This window comes from Dermacentor variabilis, chromosome 9, assembly GCF_050947875.1.
Source record: "Dermacentor variabilis isolate Ectoservices chromosome 9, ASM5094787v1, whole genome shotgun sequence".
Classification (NCBI taxonomy): Eukaryota; Metazoa; Arthropoda; class Arachnida; order Ixodida; family Ixodidae; genus Dermacentor; species Dermacentor variabilis.
The window spans coordinates 22,410,882-22,434,026 of NC_134576.1; the positions used below are offsets into that span (position 1 = coordinate 22,410,882).

The 23,145-nt window shown below is 44.1% G+C and overlaps 1 long non-coding RNA gene across 1 annotated transcript; it reads left to right on the forward strand.

The window, feature by feature from the left end:
- Positions 1-10,176: 10,176 nt before the first annotated feature.
- On the forward strand, positions 10,177-19,933 carry LOC142592543 (uncharacterized). The gene is made up of 2 exons (XR_012830717.1): positions 10,177-10,440; positions 15,225-19,933. It is a non-coding gene; the product is annotated as an uncharacterized LOC142592543 (long non-coding RNA).
- Positions 19,934-23,145: the final 3,212 nt, after the last annotated feature.

Below are 23,145 nucleotides of genomic sequence, written 5' to 3' on the forward strand. Positions count from 1 at the left end.
GATTTGTTGCCTATATTAGTTCTTTTGTTGTATCTCAGATTAGGAATGGCTATCAAAGTTGACATCATTTAATCATATTGCACACAATGTGGATGATATGTACTTGCAATATATGGCCATCATAAATAGAAGTTAATTCAAGAATAGTGCCTTTGCATGGTGGGGCAGCCATGAATTGTAGCTATAAGTTACCAGCACTGCAAGTAGCACTGTTTGTGCAGAATATAGTTCAACTCTACTACTTTCAAACATCATTGTTTTTATCTGCATTTGTATAGCTCCAGTTCCTGTGAACAACACGCATCTGGCAGAAGAGTGGCTTGCACCTGCAGTGGGGCCCAATGAATAGCCAAATTTCTGCCCGTTGATGAGGACGGAAATTAATGAAGGTGTTCCTCAAGGCCTTCTAGCTTGTCATGAGTTTGGAGCAACGTGATGTATAGCACTTTTCTGATTGCATACTATAGGTTCAGCAGGTGTGGCCATGGTTGAAGTGCAGTGCAAGGTCAAGAAAACAGATATCTATGAGCAGCACACTGGTAAAGGAGACGCTGGGAAAACTAGTGGGAAGCCTGTTGAACATCTAATTGACCAAGTTGCTGGCTTCATCAGGCAAACTGTGATAAAGAGAAGGAAGTCATCAACACATCTGAAGGTTTTTGCGTATAGACACTGCTAAGGTTCTCAGGCACGTCTCTTGTAACACGCCAACAAATCTTAGTGCGCAGGCTATGCATGACCAACTACATACGCCTTCTGTTTGGACAAAGAACTGCTCATTGTAACTGATGAAGATGGAGTGGACAAAAAAAACGGCAGCTCCACTAATCTGGTTTCACTGGTATCAGCAGTGCTTTGTAAGCATGCATCGCCATACTCCCCACTGCCTTCTTGGTTGACATCAGCAAGGACCGGCTTGAGGCAAGGGGTAATAGACATCTTTACAAGCTAAAAATGCATGCATGCATGGAGAGCACGTTGTGTCCAAAAAGTAGGCACTTCACAGGGGCATTGGAGAAAAAACAGATTATTGACAGTGGCCAAAGGCAAGCTTATCTGCTGCTAAACACCCAACACTGTTGCCATGTGACACCTCTGAAACAATCTTTCTGAAAGAAGAAATCATCCTTGTGCATCCATAAAGAGGGCGGATAGGCAAAGCCCCTTCAGCAATGCGGCCAGCTTCAAAAGGCCCACTTGGCACATCCTGAATGCTTCCTTCTTAGACTTTGCTGGGTGCAAGCATTCTACTGTCCAAAAGTGGTCATTGAGAGCACTGTTGGTTTGGTGGCAATACAGTTCAGAAGCGAGTGCAAGAAACCTTTCTTCCGAGTTGGTCTGGAGGCTCATGGTGCTCACAAAGCGACACCATGAGACAAGCAAGGTGACCGGATGCCTCCAAGCCCTTGTTCGTGTATCACACTGTTCTGTTAGTAACAACCATCAGATCTGAAACCAACAAGCTCAAGTTCAGCACTCGTGTGGTTACTGTGGAGGATCCATAATAGAAAGCACAAAACAGAAAACTGAAGGGAAAGGATAAGGCACCACTTAACACCTAGTATTGCTGCAGCCCACCCCCTTTTATTTTGTCTGGTCATGCTACATTTTTTTCTATATATAGGCATGAACTTATTCTGTGCACAGCTTATTGCAGAGAGCATAGGTGATGTTCCCAATCGGTGTCCGATTTTTATATACACTATATGCTGGCTCAAAGAGGCTCGAAACACTGCAATGGAAGCTTCTAATAGAAAAGGTGCCTGGAAGAAAAAAAAGCTGTGCTGCAACCATCTTGGCAACATCTTGTCCCCTTAATAAAAATTGTGCTTCCGTATAAACTTCAGCCCTCCAGCTTAGAGTAAAGTACCAGTGCACTTATGAAAAACGAATCAATTCTCAAAGAGCATGTGCAGTCCAGCCAGAGGCATAGGTATGAATCCGCATTGTGCTCCTGCATTGAAGGTGAATACTGCGTTACAAAATGACGAATGTGCCTTAGTAAGCTTCCCTGCAATATGAATTTGTAATGTACAAAGAATTGTCAATTAAGCTTACCAAGAGCACAGATGCACTTGCAAATTATATCACAATTGAAAATAATGAGCAAACCTATGTGCCCTTTCCACTATTAGTATGCTTTACTGCACAATGCTTATTTCCACCTCTGTATTGCGGTGTAGCAAGCTACGAAAGAAACGTTGCATAATTGAGCTTTTTAAGATTAACTTTTTTGCAATACACCTATGTTCTGCGGTGAAGCCTAAGCAATGTACTGCGTTGAAGCATACTAAAAGTGGAAAGGGGCCACTGTCACTGGACATAAAAAGAGTTCTTTAATTATACCCTATGATTATACACTCGCGCAACCGCCGCATCTCAGGTCGCCTGAGTGGACATACTATGCTGGGTGATAGCGGCCCCCTCCCACTTTTAGTATCCTTTACCGCGTAACTAAAATGCACTGCGGCGAAGAAGCAGTACATTTGTATTGAGTGAATAAACAAATGCTTTTTACAACAGTACAGAAATAAACGCGCACCATGCATCAGTCTACCACATGGAAGAGCGTCGCAACAAAAGGTAGCTGATTCACACAGGCTGTGTAACCCACTTATCAGTCGTAAAGGCTATTCTGGGTAATTCATAATTTCACACACACAGAAATATGTTTATATGTTTACGTTCGTACTTCTTGCGTAATAAGAGTTCCAGAACTTCCACAACAGGTAGTAATTTACAACACACAAACGAAAACAACAGATACATATGCCTTGTTTTCAACTCGGTCGTCATGCAAATGACATATAGCACGGAAAAACGTGAACATGCTGTGTGTTAGCATCGTAAACTTCATACTAGGCAAGGAGCACACCACAATCCCGCGACAGCCGCTAATGAGACCAAAACGGGAGCACATATCTGTGAACGTGCAAATGGAGACCCTAAGCCACTCTGCTCCTCCACCACCCCCCGCTGCACGGCTGAACCACTCGTTTCAAGCACAGCACACCTAACACACATTCAGCACTGAACAGTGGGCGGTCGACGCAGTCGCATTTACATGACTTGTAGCGAGCAGCACATCCCTCGATGTCCGTTAAGCAAAGTCGGACACGGCGACGCCACATCGCGGTTCGCAGAACTTCGCTGCCGAGGAGCTAGGCCACTTCGACATTTCAATTGTCAAGCAAGCACGGGTCACACAACGCAGATTCTCTACTGCCAGAGCTCACCGAGGCGAAAGCCGCACTGCCACACCACCACTACTCGCGGCTTTCCGCCAAGTAACGCAGAACCTACAACCAACACACAAGCAACGCACGTACAATCACATGAGCAATGTTGAACAACGCGGGGTCCAGAGAACGATCACGCCGAGGACGAACACGCCACGGCGTCGCTCGGCGCCAGCATCGCGCCTTCTCAAAAATCCCTAAACGATGCTGTCCCTATGCACCTAGGATCAGGTCACGTGAGGGATTTTTGTACGACAAATAGACGCACGCGCTGCAATGGGAGCGGTTGTCCCACATGCGTCTCCCCGCAGGCCGGCTGAGGCCGGTGAACAATAGAAGGCAACATCCACGTGACCCTGCGTTCCCGGATGTTGGTTCCCTAAGTTGGTTTCCAACTGTCCCTATGGGGCCACTGAATACCTAGTGTGTCACGTGATTGGGGAGGTTTATTCTCTGTATTGCTGTAGTGCGTGCAATGACACAGAAACCACGTGCTTCCAAACGCCGCCTACTCCGCTTCGGAATGGCGCGCTTCTGTGATCGAGCTGCCATCGGCGATGACGATCGTCGCTGCGAATTTTGCAGCAAACTATTCATACAGAGGAAGAACATGCTGCAACACATCAGGAACGTTCACAAAATGGCCGTGGATGTCAAGAAATTGATGAAATGCGACGTATGTGGCACTTCCCTGCCTACAATGGAGAAGTATTCGGTGCACCAGATCGCTGCGCACAACTTCGAGGCTGACGTGCACCTGGTGTTCCGGAACAGTTTTATTAAATTTATTCTCAGTCATCGTGAGCAAATGACGTTTAAACGCAATATTATATCTTGGACTTTTTTAAAATTTCTTGTTGCGCAGTGTGCTTCCAAAAAGGCAGTTGTTTATGCTTTGCGGGCCTTTCTTTTCTCTTTCTCCATCTGTTTCGCGAAGAGCAGCTTTTGCGCAGGTGCCTAATTTATTTCCTTGGGGTATTTTGAAGTTTGTGTCCTCGTTAAATATAATTTGTTTCTTTATCCATCTATAGTATAGTCATGTGTGCGCGCTCCCAGCGATGCGCTACATGACATACGTTTGGCATTGTCTGCTATCCTGCACAGCAACTGGAGTGAAATTTGACGTTTGTACATCTTCTTATTTTTTTTTAAGCGACAGGAGTAAGCTGTTCTGCGTTCTGACGTTGCTCTGTGCCACATGCGTGCGTGGCTTAGTCTTCGCCTTAGTGCACGTTGCAATGCGGCAGAGACGCAGAACCGGGACCATACATGAATTTGCGGATGTCGCCGGGATGGTTTCCCAGCGTATTGTGGGCAAGCTCTTTAGCAGTACATTTCATAGAATAGAGCGAAATGTGACGCTCGCGCAACCCCCCCCCCCTTTTTTTTTACTTAAACGAGAGGAGGAATTTGCTCTGCGTTCTGACGTTGCTCTGCGCTACTTGCGTGCGTGGTGTAGTCTTCGCCTAAGTGCAGGCCGCAATAGGTCCGAATGCAGGCCGACGTAGGGCCAGGACCACACTTGCAATTGCGGCTGTCAGCGGCTTGGTCTCCCGGCGTACTTTGGGAAAATTCTTTAGTAGTACCACAGTCCTTCAATTGAAGGACTCTGGTTGTAGATTTCATAAAGTATAGCGAAATTTGACGCACGCGCAATCCTTTTTTCTTTAAGAAGAGTGTGTTAGGAGGCTACTTGGTAAGACATCTTTTTGTGAACGTAAACTGCGCTTGGGAAAAGACACCAACGTACAAGAAGACAGGACGAACGCAGACTAGCAACTGGTTTATTGAAATCGCACATAATGCTGCCTCTTCGAACCAGGCGCATGGCCAAGCCAGATCATAACCGCGTGACGATGGAACACTCCCTCGCCAAGCCCCTATGTACAGTAAAAAATCAAGCTCTTCTTGAAAAGAAGGAGCTTTTCAAGAAGAAACTGAGAGAAGGGATTCACACTGTTCTGGGGCGTAGCTTCCACCACGTGCTCTCAGTTCGTCTTTGTCTTATCGTAACAGCATTGCTATGAATGTAGTCTAATTCAATATTGAGGAAGGAGTGAGCATAGATCATGCTTAAGTTTCATATTTGTTTCTTATTAAAACAAAACTAATATGATAAATTTTTTCAAGTTATAGCGCATTGCATTTGAAATTCAATTTTAACATAAATTTGAGCAATATCAAGGGTGACCTCATGACACAGTCGAGTTGAAGGTGAAGGAGTAAAATAAATGCTACATTAGCCCGTGTCCAAAGCCTTCAGAGCGATTAATTTTGTTTGCATCTCTCTCCCAATAGTACTTGTCACTATCTAATGCTATTTTGTGCTTTTATTACAGAATTTCATGAATGGAAAGCAGAAGAAGAGGGTAGCCAAAACTGCTGGTTCATTTTGCCCAGGGACCCCAAAAAGCTGACCAGTGAAGAAACAAGGATCCACTATTACTGTAATAGATCAGGCGAGGCAAGGAAAAAGGAAGGTCATAGTGACCGTCGGGAAAAAAGTCAGGGGAGCTGTAGGTCTGGTAAGATATGTCTTTCATTTATTACCGTCACAATGGACAACACTCAGAGTCCGACACCTGAAGGCACCACCATAAAAGTCAGGTATCAAAGAAACCATTATGGTCATAAGCCAGAAATTCAGCACTTGAGAATGAGTGACAAGGAAAAGGCCAGCGTAGCAGAGAACCTAGAAAGGGGTGTGCCCATGAAAACCATTCTAAAGCGAGTAAGAACATCTGTGGCATTCAAGCTGAGGCCAGTGCACTTGGCAGAGTGCTCAACCCTGCATAACATCAAACAGCAGTTGAACATTGCTGCTCCTGAACATTGTCACACTAATGACCCTATCAGTGTAGACACGTGGGTGCTTGTGATGAAAGAAAAAGGTGAAACACTTGTCCGCCTGTACAAGGCACAAGGTGCAGTGGACCCAAGTGGTACATTTCCTTCAGCAGACTTTGCTCTTGTTCTGATGACAGAGCCTCAGAAGGAGCTACTAGAAAAATTGCGCCCTGCAGGTACTGTATGTCTTGACTCCACACATGGAACTACAGAGTACCAGTTTGAGCTGACCACTCTTCTGGTGCTAGATAAAGTAGGATCAGGTGTAGCTATAGCTTATTTCATCTGCAACCGGATGAACGAGCAAACTTTGACAGCATTCTTCAAATATCTGGAGTCGGCCATGGCCAAAAAAGTGGCTGCTAAGACATTGATATCTGATGATGCGTCACAATTCTACAAAGCATGGTCCATGGTCATGGGTGCTGCACAACAGAAACTTCTCTGTGCCTGGCATGTGGATAACAATTGGCGTAAGAAGATACTCGAGTGTGTAGAGAAACAGTCAAGGCCACATGTTTACCATAGTGTGTGGCTACTCTTAGAGTTCTTCGCGGAAAAGGCATTTGAAGATTATTTTAAGCAATTCCTTTCTAGTGAGGAAGAAAAACTGAGGGACTTCCTGAAGTACTTCAATGACCACTATGCAGTTAGGCCGCAAGAGTGGGCCTATTGCTTTAGGACTAGAGCAGCTGTCAACACTAACATGCACCTTGAGAGCAAGCACAGGACGTTAAAGCATACCATGCTGCAGAGAAAACAGAATAAGCATGGTGACAAACTAATTTCTGCCCTCATGGACTTGACAAATCATTTTTTAATGAAAAGGGCTATCCAGATGATGAAAGGGGCAAAGGGTAAGAAGCTGAGCAGAATTCAGAAGAACCACAGGTCTGGCAATGAAATGGCAGCTTGTGCCCAATTAAATGAAGATGGCATATGGACTGTGCCATCTCAGTCTATTAAAGGGCTCTCATATAAAGTGTCAAAAGTGGGAGATGGTGCTTGCTGTCCTTTGAGGTGCAAGGAATGCGCAGTGTGTGTGCATACTTATATGTGCACTTGCTATGACCATCTTATACACTTTACAGTGTGCAAGCACATTCACTGTGTGGTCATCGCTAATCCAACTAGCAGCAACAAGGTCCATAAGAGCTCACCCGAAGAAGCATGTGAGGCAAGTCGGGCATTGCACATTGTACAGAGTATAACAAAGCTGGAAGCAGCCAAAGCAGTGTCAAACTCAGCACTCTTAAGAGCAAAAATGGACCCAGTCAGACAGGCAATATCAGATGGTGAAGTCTCTGAGGGTGTGGCTGAGAAGGCAAACAATTTGTTTGAGCCAGTTTTCATGCTTGTTGAAAGTGAAAGTGACCCAAAAAGAAAGATGCCAGACCATTCAAATGAACCAGCCAACAAAAAAGTTGTGCACCTGTTAAGATTTCACTCTACAAAAAACCCTAGATTGTGGCAGCCATCATCTAGCCTTTCAAGGCCCACTGAAGCTCAAAAGGAAGTCCTTAAATAACAGCTTAGGGACAGCAACATAGAAACTGAAGAGATAACCACGTCAGCAGGGCACGATTACTGGTAACAAGCCTCCAGTGCAGTTAGGAAGAGAGAAGTGGTGCATTAGTGCTGTGCTCTCATGCCTTATTGAAGCAGGTTGAGGGCTCGCATGTTAACAAATCATGACATGTAATCTCTGATGATTAGCCCGTCTGTTTTTGTCTGTGGTGTGCAGCCATATGTCACAGCTGGATGGTATGTGTGTTAGAGCACGAGAGATGCCACCATGCTTGTTGTATGAGCTGCTGGTAAGTGTTCTGTGAAAATAGGTACAAACCCAGTGGTCATCTCTGGTATGTGGCAGCTGTCGGATGGTAGTGTGTTAGAGCACGCCTCCATGCTTGTCATATGAACCGCTGGTAAGTATGTCTGTACATAGATGTAAGGAAGTGCATTGGATGGTGTGTAGTGCTTCAGTGTGCAAAAGCCTCCAATGTGTTTTGCTACTTATAAATTTGTGTAAACACTCAGTAGCGCAGTAGTTATGATGTTGCACTGCTGAGCTCGAGCTTGCGGGTTCAATCCCAGCAAAGGTGGCTGCATTTCAGTGGTGGTGAAATGAAAAAAAAAGTGTGTAATTGAATTTAAGTGCACATCACAAAACCCAAGGTGGTCAAAAATAATACTGAGTCCCGCACTGTGGCATGCCTCATAATTCGATCTAGATTTTGTGTTCCATGTGATGTTCTTATTGCCCATTTGAATAAACTTTTATTTTTCAGATTACCAAAATAGCAATGCAATGGTATTGTGTGCAGTCTGGATAAGTTGCTCTGGTCATGAGCACTCAATTAAAACTTCTGCATATTTAGCTGCAGCAGACAGTGTCATAATGATTGTAAAGACTATGCAGAAAGCTTTAGGCCACCCTACATATCAGATCAGTTTTATATTGCATCCCTTATGGTGCATCTCTTATTTGAGTAGGCATAATAACAATTGGCAATGCTTCCTTACACATTTAATATTTTTCTTTATTTCTTTTGGAAGAGCAACCTTGGAAGGATAATCTACAACAGTGCTCCTACCTTCTCTTTCACTGTCTCCCCATTTCTTTTCTACACTTCAACTTCATTCTACGCACTATTTTATTCTCCTCTTCATCCTACATTGAGGGTGTGGGAAAGTGAGCTAAGTGTGCATAAAGATTGCTGTGCCGAACTTAATTGCGGCACTGACGAAGACAAATCTTTGTCAAAGGGTTCACTCCAGCTACATTCTCCCTCCAAACACTGTTTATCACTTCAAGCCTTCATATTCCTGTGAGTTTTTGTCTTGTTTAACAGTTGTAACAGTCATACTATTTATTACTATCAATAGCCAGCATATATTTAGCACTGCAAAGGGCTGTTTAGAAGACGTGCGAGTTTCTACTTCCCTTATGATAAATACTCCAGACATTCAGTCTCTATTTTATGAAAATCTTTCAAACATTGCCAGTGATGACCACCATATGGGTTAATGTCGGCATGGGACTGAGGCTTTCCCGCAAAAAGAACAGTTATGTTTTGCTCATATCATGTGACTGGCAGTTTCTGCTGTAATTTTTGCACTTGTCAACTGCACTGTGAAGAGTTCATTTCTGTGAATATGTGCTGGCCTGATTCTTCTTGTTCACGCATTTCAGATCTTGTGCTATGAGATGAGGAGGTGTAAAATAAAAACACCGTGTAGATTTCACAATGCCTTTAAGAAACCACGCAAAGCTTGGAGATGAAGCATTACATGCAACTTGAACCAAGTGTCTGGACACAGTGAGTGAAAGTTGTTTTGTCATGAGCGAGGGTGTCGGTGTTACTTGTAACTACTTTAAATAAAAGTGTTTCAAAACAGTGGCTCAACTCTGTGTTCCCCCGGTAAAAAACAAAACCATTGGGATTTCCAATTCGCTTTTTAAACATAATTGACCTATATGGATAAAAAAAACTTGAGGAATCAAGATATAATCTTACCATACCATGGAAACACTTGAAACTCCTTTTGAGAAGCTTACTCATACACGAACACACTATAGCAATTATTTTCAATCATATACTCACAATTTGCCGCGTCACCGCGTCAAGTTTCAAGGCAGATTTTTTTTAGACTCCAGGAAGCTATATGCTTAATTCTATCCATTGTTTACTGCATTGCATTTGATTTTCTTAACAAATAAAATTGAATTCTCCATTGATTGCGCCGACGCTCACGTTATAATTGAATGCTATTATTATTGACTAGTCATATATTTTCTTGGGGGGTGGGGGGCTGCACTGGTGGCGTTCTACGAATTTGCGCCACGTGTCTGTGCGGGTAAGCTTAAGCGCAGAATTTTTTTAGCGCGTTATGAAAACAATGCACTGGAGGTATTTTAATTAATGCAACGAGCTGTATGAAATATCGGTCAAGGGGTTGGAAACGTCGTTATAGAGAATCCCGACGATTTTCTTTTGCGTGTGTGTATTTGGAGTTGATGCAGTTTTCTTTATTTATTTTGGCTACATTGCGCCAATTGCGCTGCCATAGAACAAGGAAACGCGCTTCCACGCGCTTGCCGACTCGATCGCAAGGGGACAGCCTGATCAACATCAATATCAGCAGCAATGGCGGATTTGCGCTTGCCATGGCGCTTGCAAAGTTTTCAATAGTTTTCGCCTTTTAAGTGATGCTTTTGCTATTTTAACGTGTGGAGGTTCATTGTACGTCTGTTTTTTCAAGTTTGGCATGTGTTTTAACACATGTGAAGGTGTATAGTCTTTTCTTCTTCAGCGGATATTTGTACAAGCCCCTGTTCACCGTCTATCAGGTAAGATGTGTACGTATGCTACACGCAATCGTAGTGCTTCACTAAGCCACAGTGCACTACAAAGTTAAGCATGAGCGGTACACAAAATTCACAAGTTCTTAGTATTGCCAAGAACAACCATTGCTTGGTGAAGTTCTCACAGGCGTTGTAGAAGTTGTTGGGCGCGGCAGTGCTGAACGTAGCGTTAGCGGCTTAAATCGTGTTTTTTACTAGTAACAACGTGTCACTATTTCATATTATTGGCGGCGTCTCCAGGACACCAAATCGGTAACGGGGACACCAGAGCTAGAACGCGGACTGGTTCATGGGTTGGGGCTCGCCGAGGCCTGCGCGTGCTAGTAGTATATCTATGATGTCTGTAGGCTGTGTGTAAGTCGTACTTTCGGAATTTTCTGACGCATTTTAAGATCAGCTGTCCGCTATCGCGGACAAGGCTGGAGTCAGGGTGGTCCGTGAGTTGGAGCAACATAACCTGCTTCCAGTTTAGGACCGCCCTGCTTCCAGTTTTGATCCCTCCGCTGCCCCTTGGGTACCCTGCCGCCTCCTTGATTATATTCTAATGCTCTCCTGAGGCCTCTGTTTGCCGGTTACATGTGCCCTCCTGGAGCAGTACTCACTACAACACCAGTCAGAACCTTGCCCATTGGTTTACCTATGTGTGGCCGCAAATATCTGAAACTTAATGCCAGTGCAACAGGTTTGTTGGCAAGGGTGTCAGATCGTTGCTTTGTGTTGAATCGGCCTTTTCTCAATTCTTAAGAATTTAATTGGAATGCACCTGACCAGTGCTGCTCTGTGGTGCTTGCCACCAGTCCCTTGGACAGGGAAGACATATGAGAATCCCTGTGCATACACTTTATATGCAGTGGTGTGACCGCTTCCTTTGGGAAACTACCACGTTAGCGATATTGTGAGCGCAATGTGACTTTCCTTCATCTTCCTCATCCGTACGTAGTGTGTGTCGCTTCTTCCTCGCCATAGCTCTAGCTCGGCAAGAATAAAGCGGTTCCTTAGAAGTGGTGGAGGTGCTGGGGTTCTGCATACCAAGGACGTATAAGGTAACAGTGTTTGTGCCTTTAATATGTCGCATTCGATCATTTTGAGACGTGGTGGTGTTCATGCGTTAGCACAGTGCAAGGACATCCACAATGTAAGAGGTACATCATTCTCGAATTTTATACTCTCTCCGGGCTTTTCTCGCGACCTCAGCACAAGTAGTGGGAGCATCAAAAAACTGACAAAGCTGCTGCATGAATGTTGCCCAGTCAGAAAGATCTGGCTCTTGGATCAAAGCCAATTTTTTTTTACATTGTAGAGGCAGACGGGCATGCTGTGAAGTTTCTAAGAACTGTCCCACCATTGCTGAGTCTGTTGTACATTTATCAAACCACTTAATTCTCACCAAGCTCAAGCTATGGTGACAAAGATGCGCCACATGCTTTACAGTCACATATTGCACTCGCAATTCATCTGTTATGCCAGTTTGCCGAAATGAGCATGCACAGCAGTGACGAATTCACTATGCGTGCACAGGGATTTGCCTTTCCTGTCCTATGGGCTGTTGGCAGGTACACTCGTCAGGTACACCTCAGGTTTCAGTATGTTTGCATTCGGTTGCATGAATATGGAGGGAGTGTGTTCGCTGTAATCAGTACCACACATTTTGCTAATGTAGGCTTGAGTGGCTTTCCCGTGACTCCACTAAATAGTCGGAATACTTCCATGTATGATAGAATGATGAGCATTTTAACCTCCAGACATGCAGCAGTCTTTACACCACTGCAAGGCAGAAGCAGCCATCTCACCATGTTCACGCTCAAATAAATCTCGTTATTAAGGCATTTTATGGGCCCGCCAAACCGCCTGCACCACCTGAATGATGTCACTTGTTGTTGCACCTGGCTGTTCATTTCATTTGGCATCCTCTGTTCGCACATATTCGTTTCCAATAATTCAGAAAAATTGCAGGGCTGGTTTGCAATCTTTCCTGTTTTCTTTATTTTTCTTTATGGCCTTGTAAAACTGAGAAACGATAATGAAAAAAAGAAACAAAGGCTGCCTTCCTGTTCACCAGTGAAAGTATTGTTGCTTAGAAAGAGGCGCAGAAAAAGATGTATATGCATGTCGGACAGCCTGCACAAGGTTTTATCTTTGTCTCTTCAAACATGGCGTACCTGGTTGGGGTCACTGGAATCGCTTTTCTGTAGCATTACCCCTGGCAGCGGAAGCGCTGTCCCAGAGCTCTAAAGAGAGTCATCGGAAACACAGTGCTAAACCTTCATCCTTGAAATGTAAAGGACGTCACTGGACAGGACGAGAGATGACAAGGTGAGACTGATTGGGGCAATGTTGTGGTGATGGGTGCCACCTGGTTGAGCGCACAGTATGGTCCCCTGTCCTGAGAAAAGCTTTTCTGGGAGCCCTACACAGTGGAAAGGGGACCAGAGAAGTACAAGCGCACCAGGGGAGAAATGAAAGTCGCATTGTGAAGCATGGTGCTGTCATTTCTGGTTGCTTCATGACGCAGTAATGATAGTCGCAGCACAATATCTTCAATTTATTCTGGCAACTCACGATATGCAAGTGAATGCTGCTCACTCTGATCATGTGGCTGCGTTTCAGTGCTTGGATATCTAAGGCCACGTTGCAAAATGCACAAGAGATTTATAATCGACTTTGTATACACAGAAAATACAAGAACAGTTCTAATAGCACTGAAAAGACAGAGCATTCACGGCGTCGTTCAAGCTCAGTGTCCTTGAGCGTGCGCAAGAACTAGTCTAACTGATGTTATGACTGGCCTGTGTGGTCAACGATTTGTGTCGCGGCGCCAAAGCAACAGTGAAAGGCTGGACCTTTTAAATACGCCGAGCCGCCTGCAACCGTTGGCAAACGCCTAGGAGGCCCCAATAGCAAAAAGACCTTATCATTTGTACAGGCATTTTCACCTTCTTACCCACGGCTTGCACAACACCCTGATGTCTGCGTAGTCTCCACAGTGCTGTCTCCCTTCAGCAAGTTGGACGGTTAAGCTTCGTGTGTGCATTCGCTCTTTCTCTTCGTCCTCGGCAGGGAAGGTGCCAGCGTTCTCTGTGTGTGTGTGTGTGTGTGTGTGTGCGTGCGTGCGTGCGTGTGTGTGTGTGTGTGTGTGTGTGTGTGTGTGTGTGTGTGTGTGTGTGTGTGTGTGTGTGTGTGTGTGTGTGCGCGCGCACGTCAGTGCCTTTCCTTCTGCTGAGCCAGTGGGGGTTAGAAAATTTGTTGAACACTTCCATGTATCGAGCGGCGGCCGCCAGCGTGGAAAGTGTTTTCTCTCTCCTTCTTTTGAGCAAGGGTATTCCAAACACTATAAAGGACGTCTTCGCCAGTGGACTTGAGCCTTCAGTTTTTGATCAAACTAGCATGTCTGTCGCTCTCCATCGGGAAACTTGCAGAGTTGACCATTCCGTAACAATGTGAAGTAAACATTCATTGTTACTCGTTGCATTGTTGCCGTATCTCCTGCCTGGCCCCCTGACGACTCACGAGCCGCTGCAAAATGCAGTCAGCGGCACGATCCTGAGCACCTGGGTGCACAGTTTGTAAGAATTGGTGCCAGCGGTTCGATCCGACAACCAATGGTAAGCTCCAGACCACCAAGCCCACGCTACTTCCACAGTCTTCGGTTCCCATCTTTAATACGGAGCAGCAGCAAAAAAAGAATTGACAGCTGTGAATAAGGTATGCGGATGTGGGCTGCTTCCCTTGAACTTCCTGAAGGCAAATGCCTTCAGGAAGTTCAGTCGCACTTTGTTATTTGAAAAGGCGTCTCACCAAGATTGGAAGTTGCAAACCGACAAGTGCAATGCCTAGATCACACACTAACAATCCTGTCTCCAAATTATCAAAATGATGCACAGTGGGAAAACAGCTGAAATATTGAACAAAAGCCATCATGGTCGCAACGAAGCCCTGCTTCAGTCAGAGTCAAGGTTACATGCACAAATGTCTCTATGTAAAACGTGCTGCCTGCAATATCACCAACCATGGCACGTGACTTTCGTAAGCCAAACAATGTTAAATGCCATCCCTGGATGTGTGCCCCACAGCAAAAAAGGAAGAGAAGAAAAAAAGGAAAGAAAAGACAGGGCTTGTCATGCGAGTGTGACATGAACCCTTGGCTCCGTCATGGGGGAAGATGAAGAAGGAAGATCACTTGGAGGCAAAGGAGTTGAGTGCTGTTGCTTTTAGCACTCGCCTCCTGGCAGCGTGAAAATGCAACGTTTCAATTTCTTCCATTTCCTTTAATAATGAACTAATTAGAAATATTTGTTTGAGAAAATGCTCCCTTGACGGCTTCCAACGTACCAATGTACCTATAACTAAAATTTGCCATGGTGCTTAATGAGAGGGGCTTTTTCAGCCCAAATTAGATCCTGCAGACTATAGTACTGTATGGAAAATATGGTACATGGAACTGTAAAATTTAATTTTCCACAGCAATTTCTACCTGTGCAGTTGGAGTTGGCTTTGTCACAGCATAGATGTGAGGACCGTGAAATGACCTTTATTCCCTAAAGGTCCTGTCCTGTAGTATATTTGAGCATTTACATAAAGGCATGGAGACCCTCAGTGTGTTGCAAACTAAGTGGCGACATATAGGTGGTGTGTGCTGCCTGTAGGGATGCCACTGTAAGCCATCTATGTATTGGCGGATTTCTGAATTGTGGATGGGAGAAGGCTCATGGCTGTTCTGCCTTTGCACCAAGCACTGAAGAGCACAGCGCTGCAATTTTCTCTTTGTGCAGTTGGAAGAAAATTATCCCTGCAGTGGCAGCGACTACACAGAAAATGCACCCTACAAGAGTGGACAGAGTTCCAATGTGACTGTGGTTTGAAATGGTCCTGCCCCTGTGTATACAAGCACCGATTTTCCCAGACAAGTGTGACAGTGCCTGGTTTTGAATGCAGTGTGCCGCTTCATAAATATTGCAGTTGCCCAGCGCCAAGCTGCCTGGATTATGTGGTTGCCATAATGACTTCTCTGTACCCGTGGGACAAATATTTGAACTCGAAATAGCGACAGCAGCCATGCATTTCCTGCTGACATAGAATTAGGTTCCACAATGTCATCTGATGGATACACATGCTGTGATGTGATTGTGTGGCCATGCTCTTTTTTCCTCCCTTCAAATATGCTGGTGAACTGCCACTAGTTACAGATGTCTGCAAGGAGTGCGCACTGTGTGAGTGATGCACATGAATTTAAATTACGACCACCACAGTGATGATAAAGAACACATTGAAAAGTAATCTGACAACACTTATTAAGACTGTCTACAAGTTTTCTGTGAGAGATTTCCTCAGGGTTGACAAAAACCATCTTAGGGATCATTTAATGGGGTGTTACCGCCCACATTATGAGATGAAAGAAAAGGAAGCCATTAGGATTTCTCTGGTGGTGCAAGGTGCTCTAATAGATGGCTTTGAATTGCAATAGAAATAAATATTATCATTCTATCTGTCTGGGCACAACTTCTTCGCCAACCTCTCTGTCATCTCTGTAGCACATTAATCTGTGATAGTAACTCACTCTGACGCAGGAGATGAAAGTGCATGCCAGGCATGCTGACCACACTGACTTGGAGAACGCCACTTTCTTAAATGTGGCAAAAGTCTGTGTTTTGGGCGAAATAAGAGCTCATAGGCAATTTTCATCTGTGATAAACAGAAATAAGTGCTGCCAGTGGTCAGACGTCTGAGGTCAAGCTTCTCAAGCAAGTGGATGCCATCGAGAACACCAAAAAAGCCAGTGATAGCCATTGTGCAGCAGCTTCAGATGGTAAGGTCCAGCCGGGGTTACTCTGCACAAGGTCACCAAGTGGAATTCCTAAGTAACGGATATTTTTCCCCTAAACTGCTACCCTAGAGTGGCCGGAACATGCACCATTCGATCCAAGCATGCAGCTGTTATCAAAGTTTAGTTTAGTCAATTATTGAGGCTTAAGATGGTTTTAATAAATGTACATTAGGAAACAATTGTAAAAGAATGTAAAAAAATTTGAACTGTGTTGACTCTTTGGTGGCATACTGTTGCTAATCCTGAAGTTACGTCCTCAAATGACTTATGCTCCAGGTATTTGAGCAAAACTATGGGTGTGGAAATATGAATTTTTCAATTTCAAAGCTGATTCGAATAATGAAACCTAAGTGCGAAGCGAATATTTTTCGAATATGAATACTACTGCTATTGCAAAAATCCATTTTTTTTCACCAACCAGAGGTGCAAAATAGCTTACTGCATAGCAAATTATGTACAGGGATATTATGCTTCGTGGTTAACAAAATTCTCTAATACAACACTTTTGTTTGACAATGTCATAACTGTAGTTACTTAATGTTTCATGAAGCAAGGACAACAGCTCAACATGTTCAAAGAGCAGTGACACCTAGTGCATGTCACCATCGATTCAGACATCGAAAAGAGCTGCTTAGAGTGTCTGGTATCAGCAGGTCGCTCTTCACAAGCCGAGCCAACAGTGGGCACCACGCTTACACCATCACTCAAACGGATCATCTTTTTGGCCCAAAATGTCATCATGCAAATATCTTTGAACCTGCGATTGTGGCAGTGAAAATTTCTGCCACGAGTGAAAATTTCTGCTGGGTGATAAGCTCATCAGTCTTTCCGCAGTGCTGATGTGGAAGTGGCCCGTTCAGAAGCTTTTGTTGTTGAACGCATACTTGGGTTCCTTGGTGTTGAAATTATCCTTCCTTTCTCTAAAACCAAGGGCGAGATCTTGCATTCTGAATGTTTGCTTGCGCTCTCATTATTCGCCTTCACCGTGCTTTCGTCAGCGGTCGTCTGCTTGGTGAAGCGGGAGCGCCTATTGAACACTGCCTACTCACTGATGTAGAAGGTGAAGCAAACAGTCAGAAAGCTAGAAGCTTGCGCAATCTCATCCCAGGTTTTCAATCCAGTTTGACATTGAAGCATCCTGGTAGTATTAAAGTACGTGAGAATGAGGTTCCAGAAGCATTGCGAAGTTTGCCACTTGGTGAAATTTGTAGTTTGGAAACAATTTAGGCTCTTAGCGAGATTAGCAGTGAACAGAGGTTTTCACATGGCGATTGGTGTTGTCCAAATGCATGAAGAGGTCACAGTACGAGTACTTAAGCTGATAGTGTCGGGTAACCATAAGCACCAGCAGGGGCCCCGTGACAGTGTCCCCTTTAACTTCAGATATGCTTCACTGCATGATGCTAAATATGCTTCGCCGCATAACACGACTCTGCTGCTGTGAAGGTGACTTAAACCGACAACAGCCGAGAAGGTGCAAATAGCACTGCGCTGCCTGGTCCTTGCTGTTGGCCTTTTCTTCTTTTCACAGTGTCCTTACTGTAAGTGCACTCCAGAATTACAATGCAGGAATATGCATGTGTGCACAAGCTTTCATTCAAGAGTAACTCATGATCATAAGTTACGTCATCATGGTTTCGTACCATGTCACGGCATCATAAGCGAGACATAATAAAGGGGGCCTCAAAGGCTGCGGGAGAGACTAAGCTTTTGTGCGAGATTGTGCTATCCTTGCTGCACACAGTGCAATATTATACGACTCTCATGTCTATGGTGGCATTGTCGATTATGAATGTTTCCTTACTGCGTTAAAAAAATGTGCAGTGCATCTTTCAGATAATAATGGCATTATAGCTTCAGAGTTGTTCAAGTTTGGGGTACTTGTTCACTAAAAGTACACTATTAGAAAAGCTTTAGAATTTTAGGTCATAATTGCATTTGAAGAACTGCAAGTCTTCCTACACATAGCAATTGGTAGCTTACTGTACGATGTTGAAGGTGGTTTTTATTCATAGGCCCTACGCAGAGAGCAGCAACACAATGCCTGGCATGTGACCAGGGTTCGTAACAGTGTTTGCATTTCCAGTGCTCGTAACTGATTCCAGTCTTAATGCATAAATTTGCTTTATGAATTCTTTGTAGACAGAAGGTGCTTGAATATTGGTTGCATGAAATGCTCCAATGCACACTGTATACGTACAGGGTGTCTTTTATTACCGTACAGATTTTCTTGTTTTAAAGTTATGAGCGCGGCAAATGTGGCATTCTTGCAGGGGAATTCCTCTATTTTGGAACTCCACAAATTTGGAGGCAGTCACATTTTAATGCACTCTCATTTCTTACAAATCTTGAAAGTTGCACCTAATTCAAGATATTCATCATTGAATTTCACTGGTAAATCGAGGCAATATTGGAACCGAGTGTGCTGGGAGCGCAGAAAAGAAGGTCCCGCTATCTCATCAGATGGAAACATCTTGGCCAGTCATTGTAGCTGCTGATACGACACACTTTGCCTGGCAAGCATGTGCGTCAGTGTGCCATGTCAGGCTATCATTTAAGCTTTGTCCCACACTTCTTGACAGGGCACTGCCGCCTGATGTGGAGGAGGATGCACCAAGTTTTGATTGTACTCAATTGAGTGCGATAATCAATATTTCAGAATAAGTGCAATTTTCGAGATTTAGAAAAAGAAAGGGTGTGCGTTCACATGCGACTGCCTCCAAATATGCCATTTAGAAGGCTGCCGCCAAGTTACTAAAAAAAAGTGACTGAATTTTTCAAAATTAATTTTCTGAAACTCGCATTAGTAGCAAAGTGTGTCCACCTCACCTAGAAACTCCTTTGCAAAAACGCCGGGCTCTCCGTGCTCAAAACTTTTTGCTAAATATCAGCATGGTTAAAAAAAAAACTACATATGCATAATTGTTAATGTATGAAAATCGTACACTATTACTTTTCAAAATTTTTGTCCTTCTATGCAACACCAGAAAAATTGGAAATAGAAGCTTCAGGTGACCTATCTGATGTGCAAGTTGCATGGCCATATTATTGTTTTAATTTTTTGCTATTACCTTTTACTGTGATATCGCCACTGCAGCAGCTCGATGGCTGTGGCTTTTCATTCCAGGTCACAAAGCTGCACCCAGGTAGAGGCATAATCCAAAAATGCTTGTGTACTTAAGTATAGCTGCACATTACAGAAGCCGAGGCCCTCAAGATTTATCCGTAGCCCACGAGTTCCATATTTTTTATTGGGATTGAAGAGTAATGTTTGTGCTGTATCCCTCTATTTCAGACTAAATAATGTGCATGCAAAATTATATCTTCATTACTTTACACCATAGCACCAATATCTGTTGTGCGTTGATTTTCTGATGTCCTTGCATTTGCTATAGCAAGGATTTTTAAAAATCAGCCACAAAAGAAAAAAAATGAATGGTCAAGGAACCAAGTGGTGGACAAGTTTTGCACTCGTGTGTTAGCAACACTGTTTCACCAATTGTGTACTTCAAAAGAAGTGTTACCTTTCTGCTTTGGAACTTTGTGGTTTTGTTCTGCCAGCTGCTTGACCAAAACAAGCAAAATGTACTTTGGATATTCCACAAATTCATTCTGTATGCATTTGGTACAATAAAATTTGTTTCAAGAATGGACAAATGCAGTGATGGTTAATTGAAAACTGCAACATGCCGATTTTAGTTTCATGCTTCATTAATTTTCTCAGCCCCAAAGAAAGCATGCGAGGTTCGAAAATGTATCATGTGACAAAGTGCTGGCCTGCCATGACATTAGTGCACTCGGTCTAGAGAACTGATTAATGCTGCACATACATTGAACATGGTGGCCATGACCATCCCTCATGAATTGGCATTCCCTGCCTAAACCACCTCACCAACACAGCCTGTTAACAGCAAGAAAGCTGACGGGGCTTCCAAGAATGTCTATGCACTATTTATTAGTATCGCCCATTGAAATTGCTCCATTGCTTTGCTGACAATTGTCTTGACAAAAGTGGAAGCCGAATCGGTTGAGTTCAATCAGTTTTATTTACATACAACCTATTATAAAGTGGACCTTTCTTCGCCTCTTCAACTGTTCCCACAGCTGCTGCTGCCATCTTGCACGCCACATGGTAGGTGCATGGGAGGATTTTCCAAGGAACTCTGGAAAGCTGTAATCAGATTGTGGGCAAAGTTAAAAACTTAAATACAAAAAGGGTGTAGAGTATTGTAACCTTGTACATGTTGATCACACATGTTTCAGCTACAGCTGTAAGTGCCTTGTCTCATCAACCAAGCTACAGTTCTTGCAACGTTACACTTTGTGATACTCAGTATGAATTGATAAGACTAGTTGCTATTCTAGTGGTTGTGCAGGCCACAAGGGAACAGTGCCTGGCCTTTGTGCTTGTATGTGTCAATTTCTCTCTTTCAGTCTCGCCCAAGCCACACCAAAATGCTATCCACAAGTGTTGTGCCAAAATGGCCTGGCAACATTTTGTATTAAGCCGTTTGACCTATTTATTGCACTGATGCACAAAGTGCAACCAAATGAAGGAAATGACATCGCCTAGGTGATTAGTAAATTACCGTTCTAAAATACCACAAGTGCAACTTTGCTGTGGCAAGAGCCTTAGCAAAAACATGAGACACACAAAAATGAAGGAAAAGCGACACCTTCATGTTCCCCCACCAACTCACCGTGACAAGCACGAATTTTGACAGTGTCTGCTTGAGCTTAGTTATTTCGAGATACATGCAATTGAATGCTTTTACAAGCATTGAGATGCCCCACTATGCTAGCTTGCCTTTTATGGCTATAGAAAGTCATATACTGCCACAAGTCTGCCTATTCTTCAGATTGGAATCTATATTGAAGCTGCTTTGAGCAATGGGCGGTATTCTATTTCAGTGCAAATGATACATTGAGAGTAGTGTGCCTGGAAGGAATAGGCAAAAGCATTGCAGAAGCTGCAGCACTTTGTGCTCGCTGAATGATCATACGAGAAGGTAAAGATGCCATCAGAAAGCATCCTTCGTATAGAGTCTCTTTAAAAGAAAAACACTACAACTAGACATGGTGACAGTTGTGGTGGCAAACTAAAAATATTATAATGATAGTTCAAGGTGTGGTATGGCATGTTTATGCTATTTCTTAAAAAATAAACACGGCAAGTGTGTCCATGCCAGCAATTGACACAGGATGTGCAGATGCAAAGCTGCAATACAGCACCACGGCCTCAAAACGACAGTATGCAAGTGGTGGTCCAGCATCAAAACTTCTATGTCCCTACACTGCAACACTGGGAGGCCATGCTGCATGACAGAAGCCTGGGTGGCCAGCAGGCGCTACTCTTTCGGGCACAGGACGTGGCAGCAACTATTTCTCCTAAGGATTAAATAAACGGATTTCTCTACGTCACCCGCTATGCGATGCGCCATGCGAGGGAATGACAGTGCCACTACTCTCACAGGATATGGATGGTGCACAACACCACCTTGAGCATCGGAGTGCACGTCTGCCTGTGAGCTCTGTACTACAAACACAAGTGGTGCATGCAAGGTAACATTTAACATATCACTGTCAAATGCCATCAATGAACAGAAGCAGCAAAGAAAGCTGGTTACATAATCTTCAGTGTGTCGGATCTGCATATTTTTTACATCCTGTCTGCATGCCGCATTGTTCATTTGTTCGTCACTGCTCAAAAGTGCATAGTTGCATGGTACTTTTTTCGATCTTGTGCACTTTCTTTTGTCCTGAAAAAATAACCACAGCAGCTATCTTCATAAAATAAAGCAGATGTTTCTGAATGAGCTGTAAGTATTAAAGTTGCTCAAAAGGGTAGTTTACTGAATTGAGTGCATTTGAGTACTGCAGGCCTAGTTTCTTTCCGTATTTCTCTTTTAAAGCCTCAGCACAAATTAGCTGAAACACCCTGTATACTCGACGGCTTGCCTGGCTGCCCGCACCGCCGAGGTGGAGCATCAAACGTTTTTGTGGCGCACTTGTCGCCGTCTCGTGGCACCGGTCGTCCATCCTTATCGCGCACACGCCACCGTCGTCATCACGCCACTGTCGTCTGGTGTTCTGATTGGCTGCGGCAAAGCGGACAGCTCTGGCGGGCGGGAAAAAAAAGTGGTCCGCGAGCGATCGGGCTTGCCGCCTCGTTTAACGCCTGCTTTTATCCGCCTGGCCAAGAGCTTTGCCCGGTTTAGCCGCTTTGTCTTCAGTGTGAACGTGCCTTTAGAGCAAGAAAATCAACAGCTTACGCTTCCACATTTTTTGCTTGGTAGCTGCATTCAATTTGCTTGCTCCTCGTCTTTTAGATGTCTAGGCTACCCATATTTGAAGCAGCAGAAGCTTGATGTGGGCGAGTTGGTTGAGCGTACTCGTTCTTTCGTCCTTGTCTTCGTATCGCTCTCTTTTTTTCATTAACTACCCATATTTTAACGTGGCTGAATAGTGCACAAATCAGAAACGCGAGTTTCTGTGGCCTAGCCTTCTCACACTTGCAAGGATACCATCCAAAATTGATCTATTTTTCTTATGGGGTGCCCACTGATTATGAGGATGCTGACATCGAAGGATCTCAAGTGGTTCTCTAGCATTTTGGTGACGTAATACAGTAATGCCAAGCTACAACTGACTTGATATCTGTCAGCACCAATGAACGCAGTGGTTAGTATTCTCACTAAATTGAGAGTTCAGCCCAACAGCAGATGGACACCAGTGGTTTGAATCCCCGTGTTGGCAAATTTAACTGGCTGAAATCAAGCATTTAAAAGACACGCATTTAGTTCCATCCCTTCAATCTGCGAGCATAATGAAGATCAAAGGTCAGGTTATATGGCTGCAGCACCTTCTGT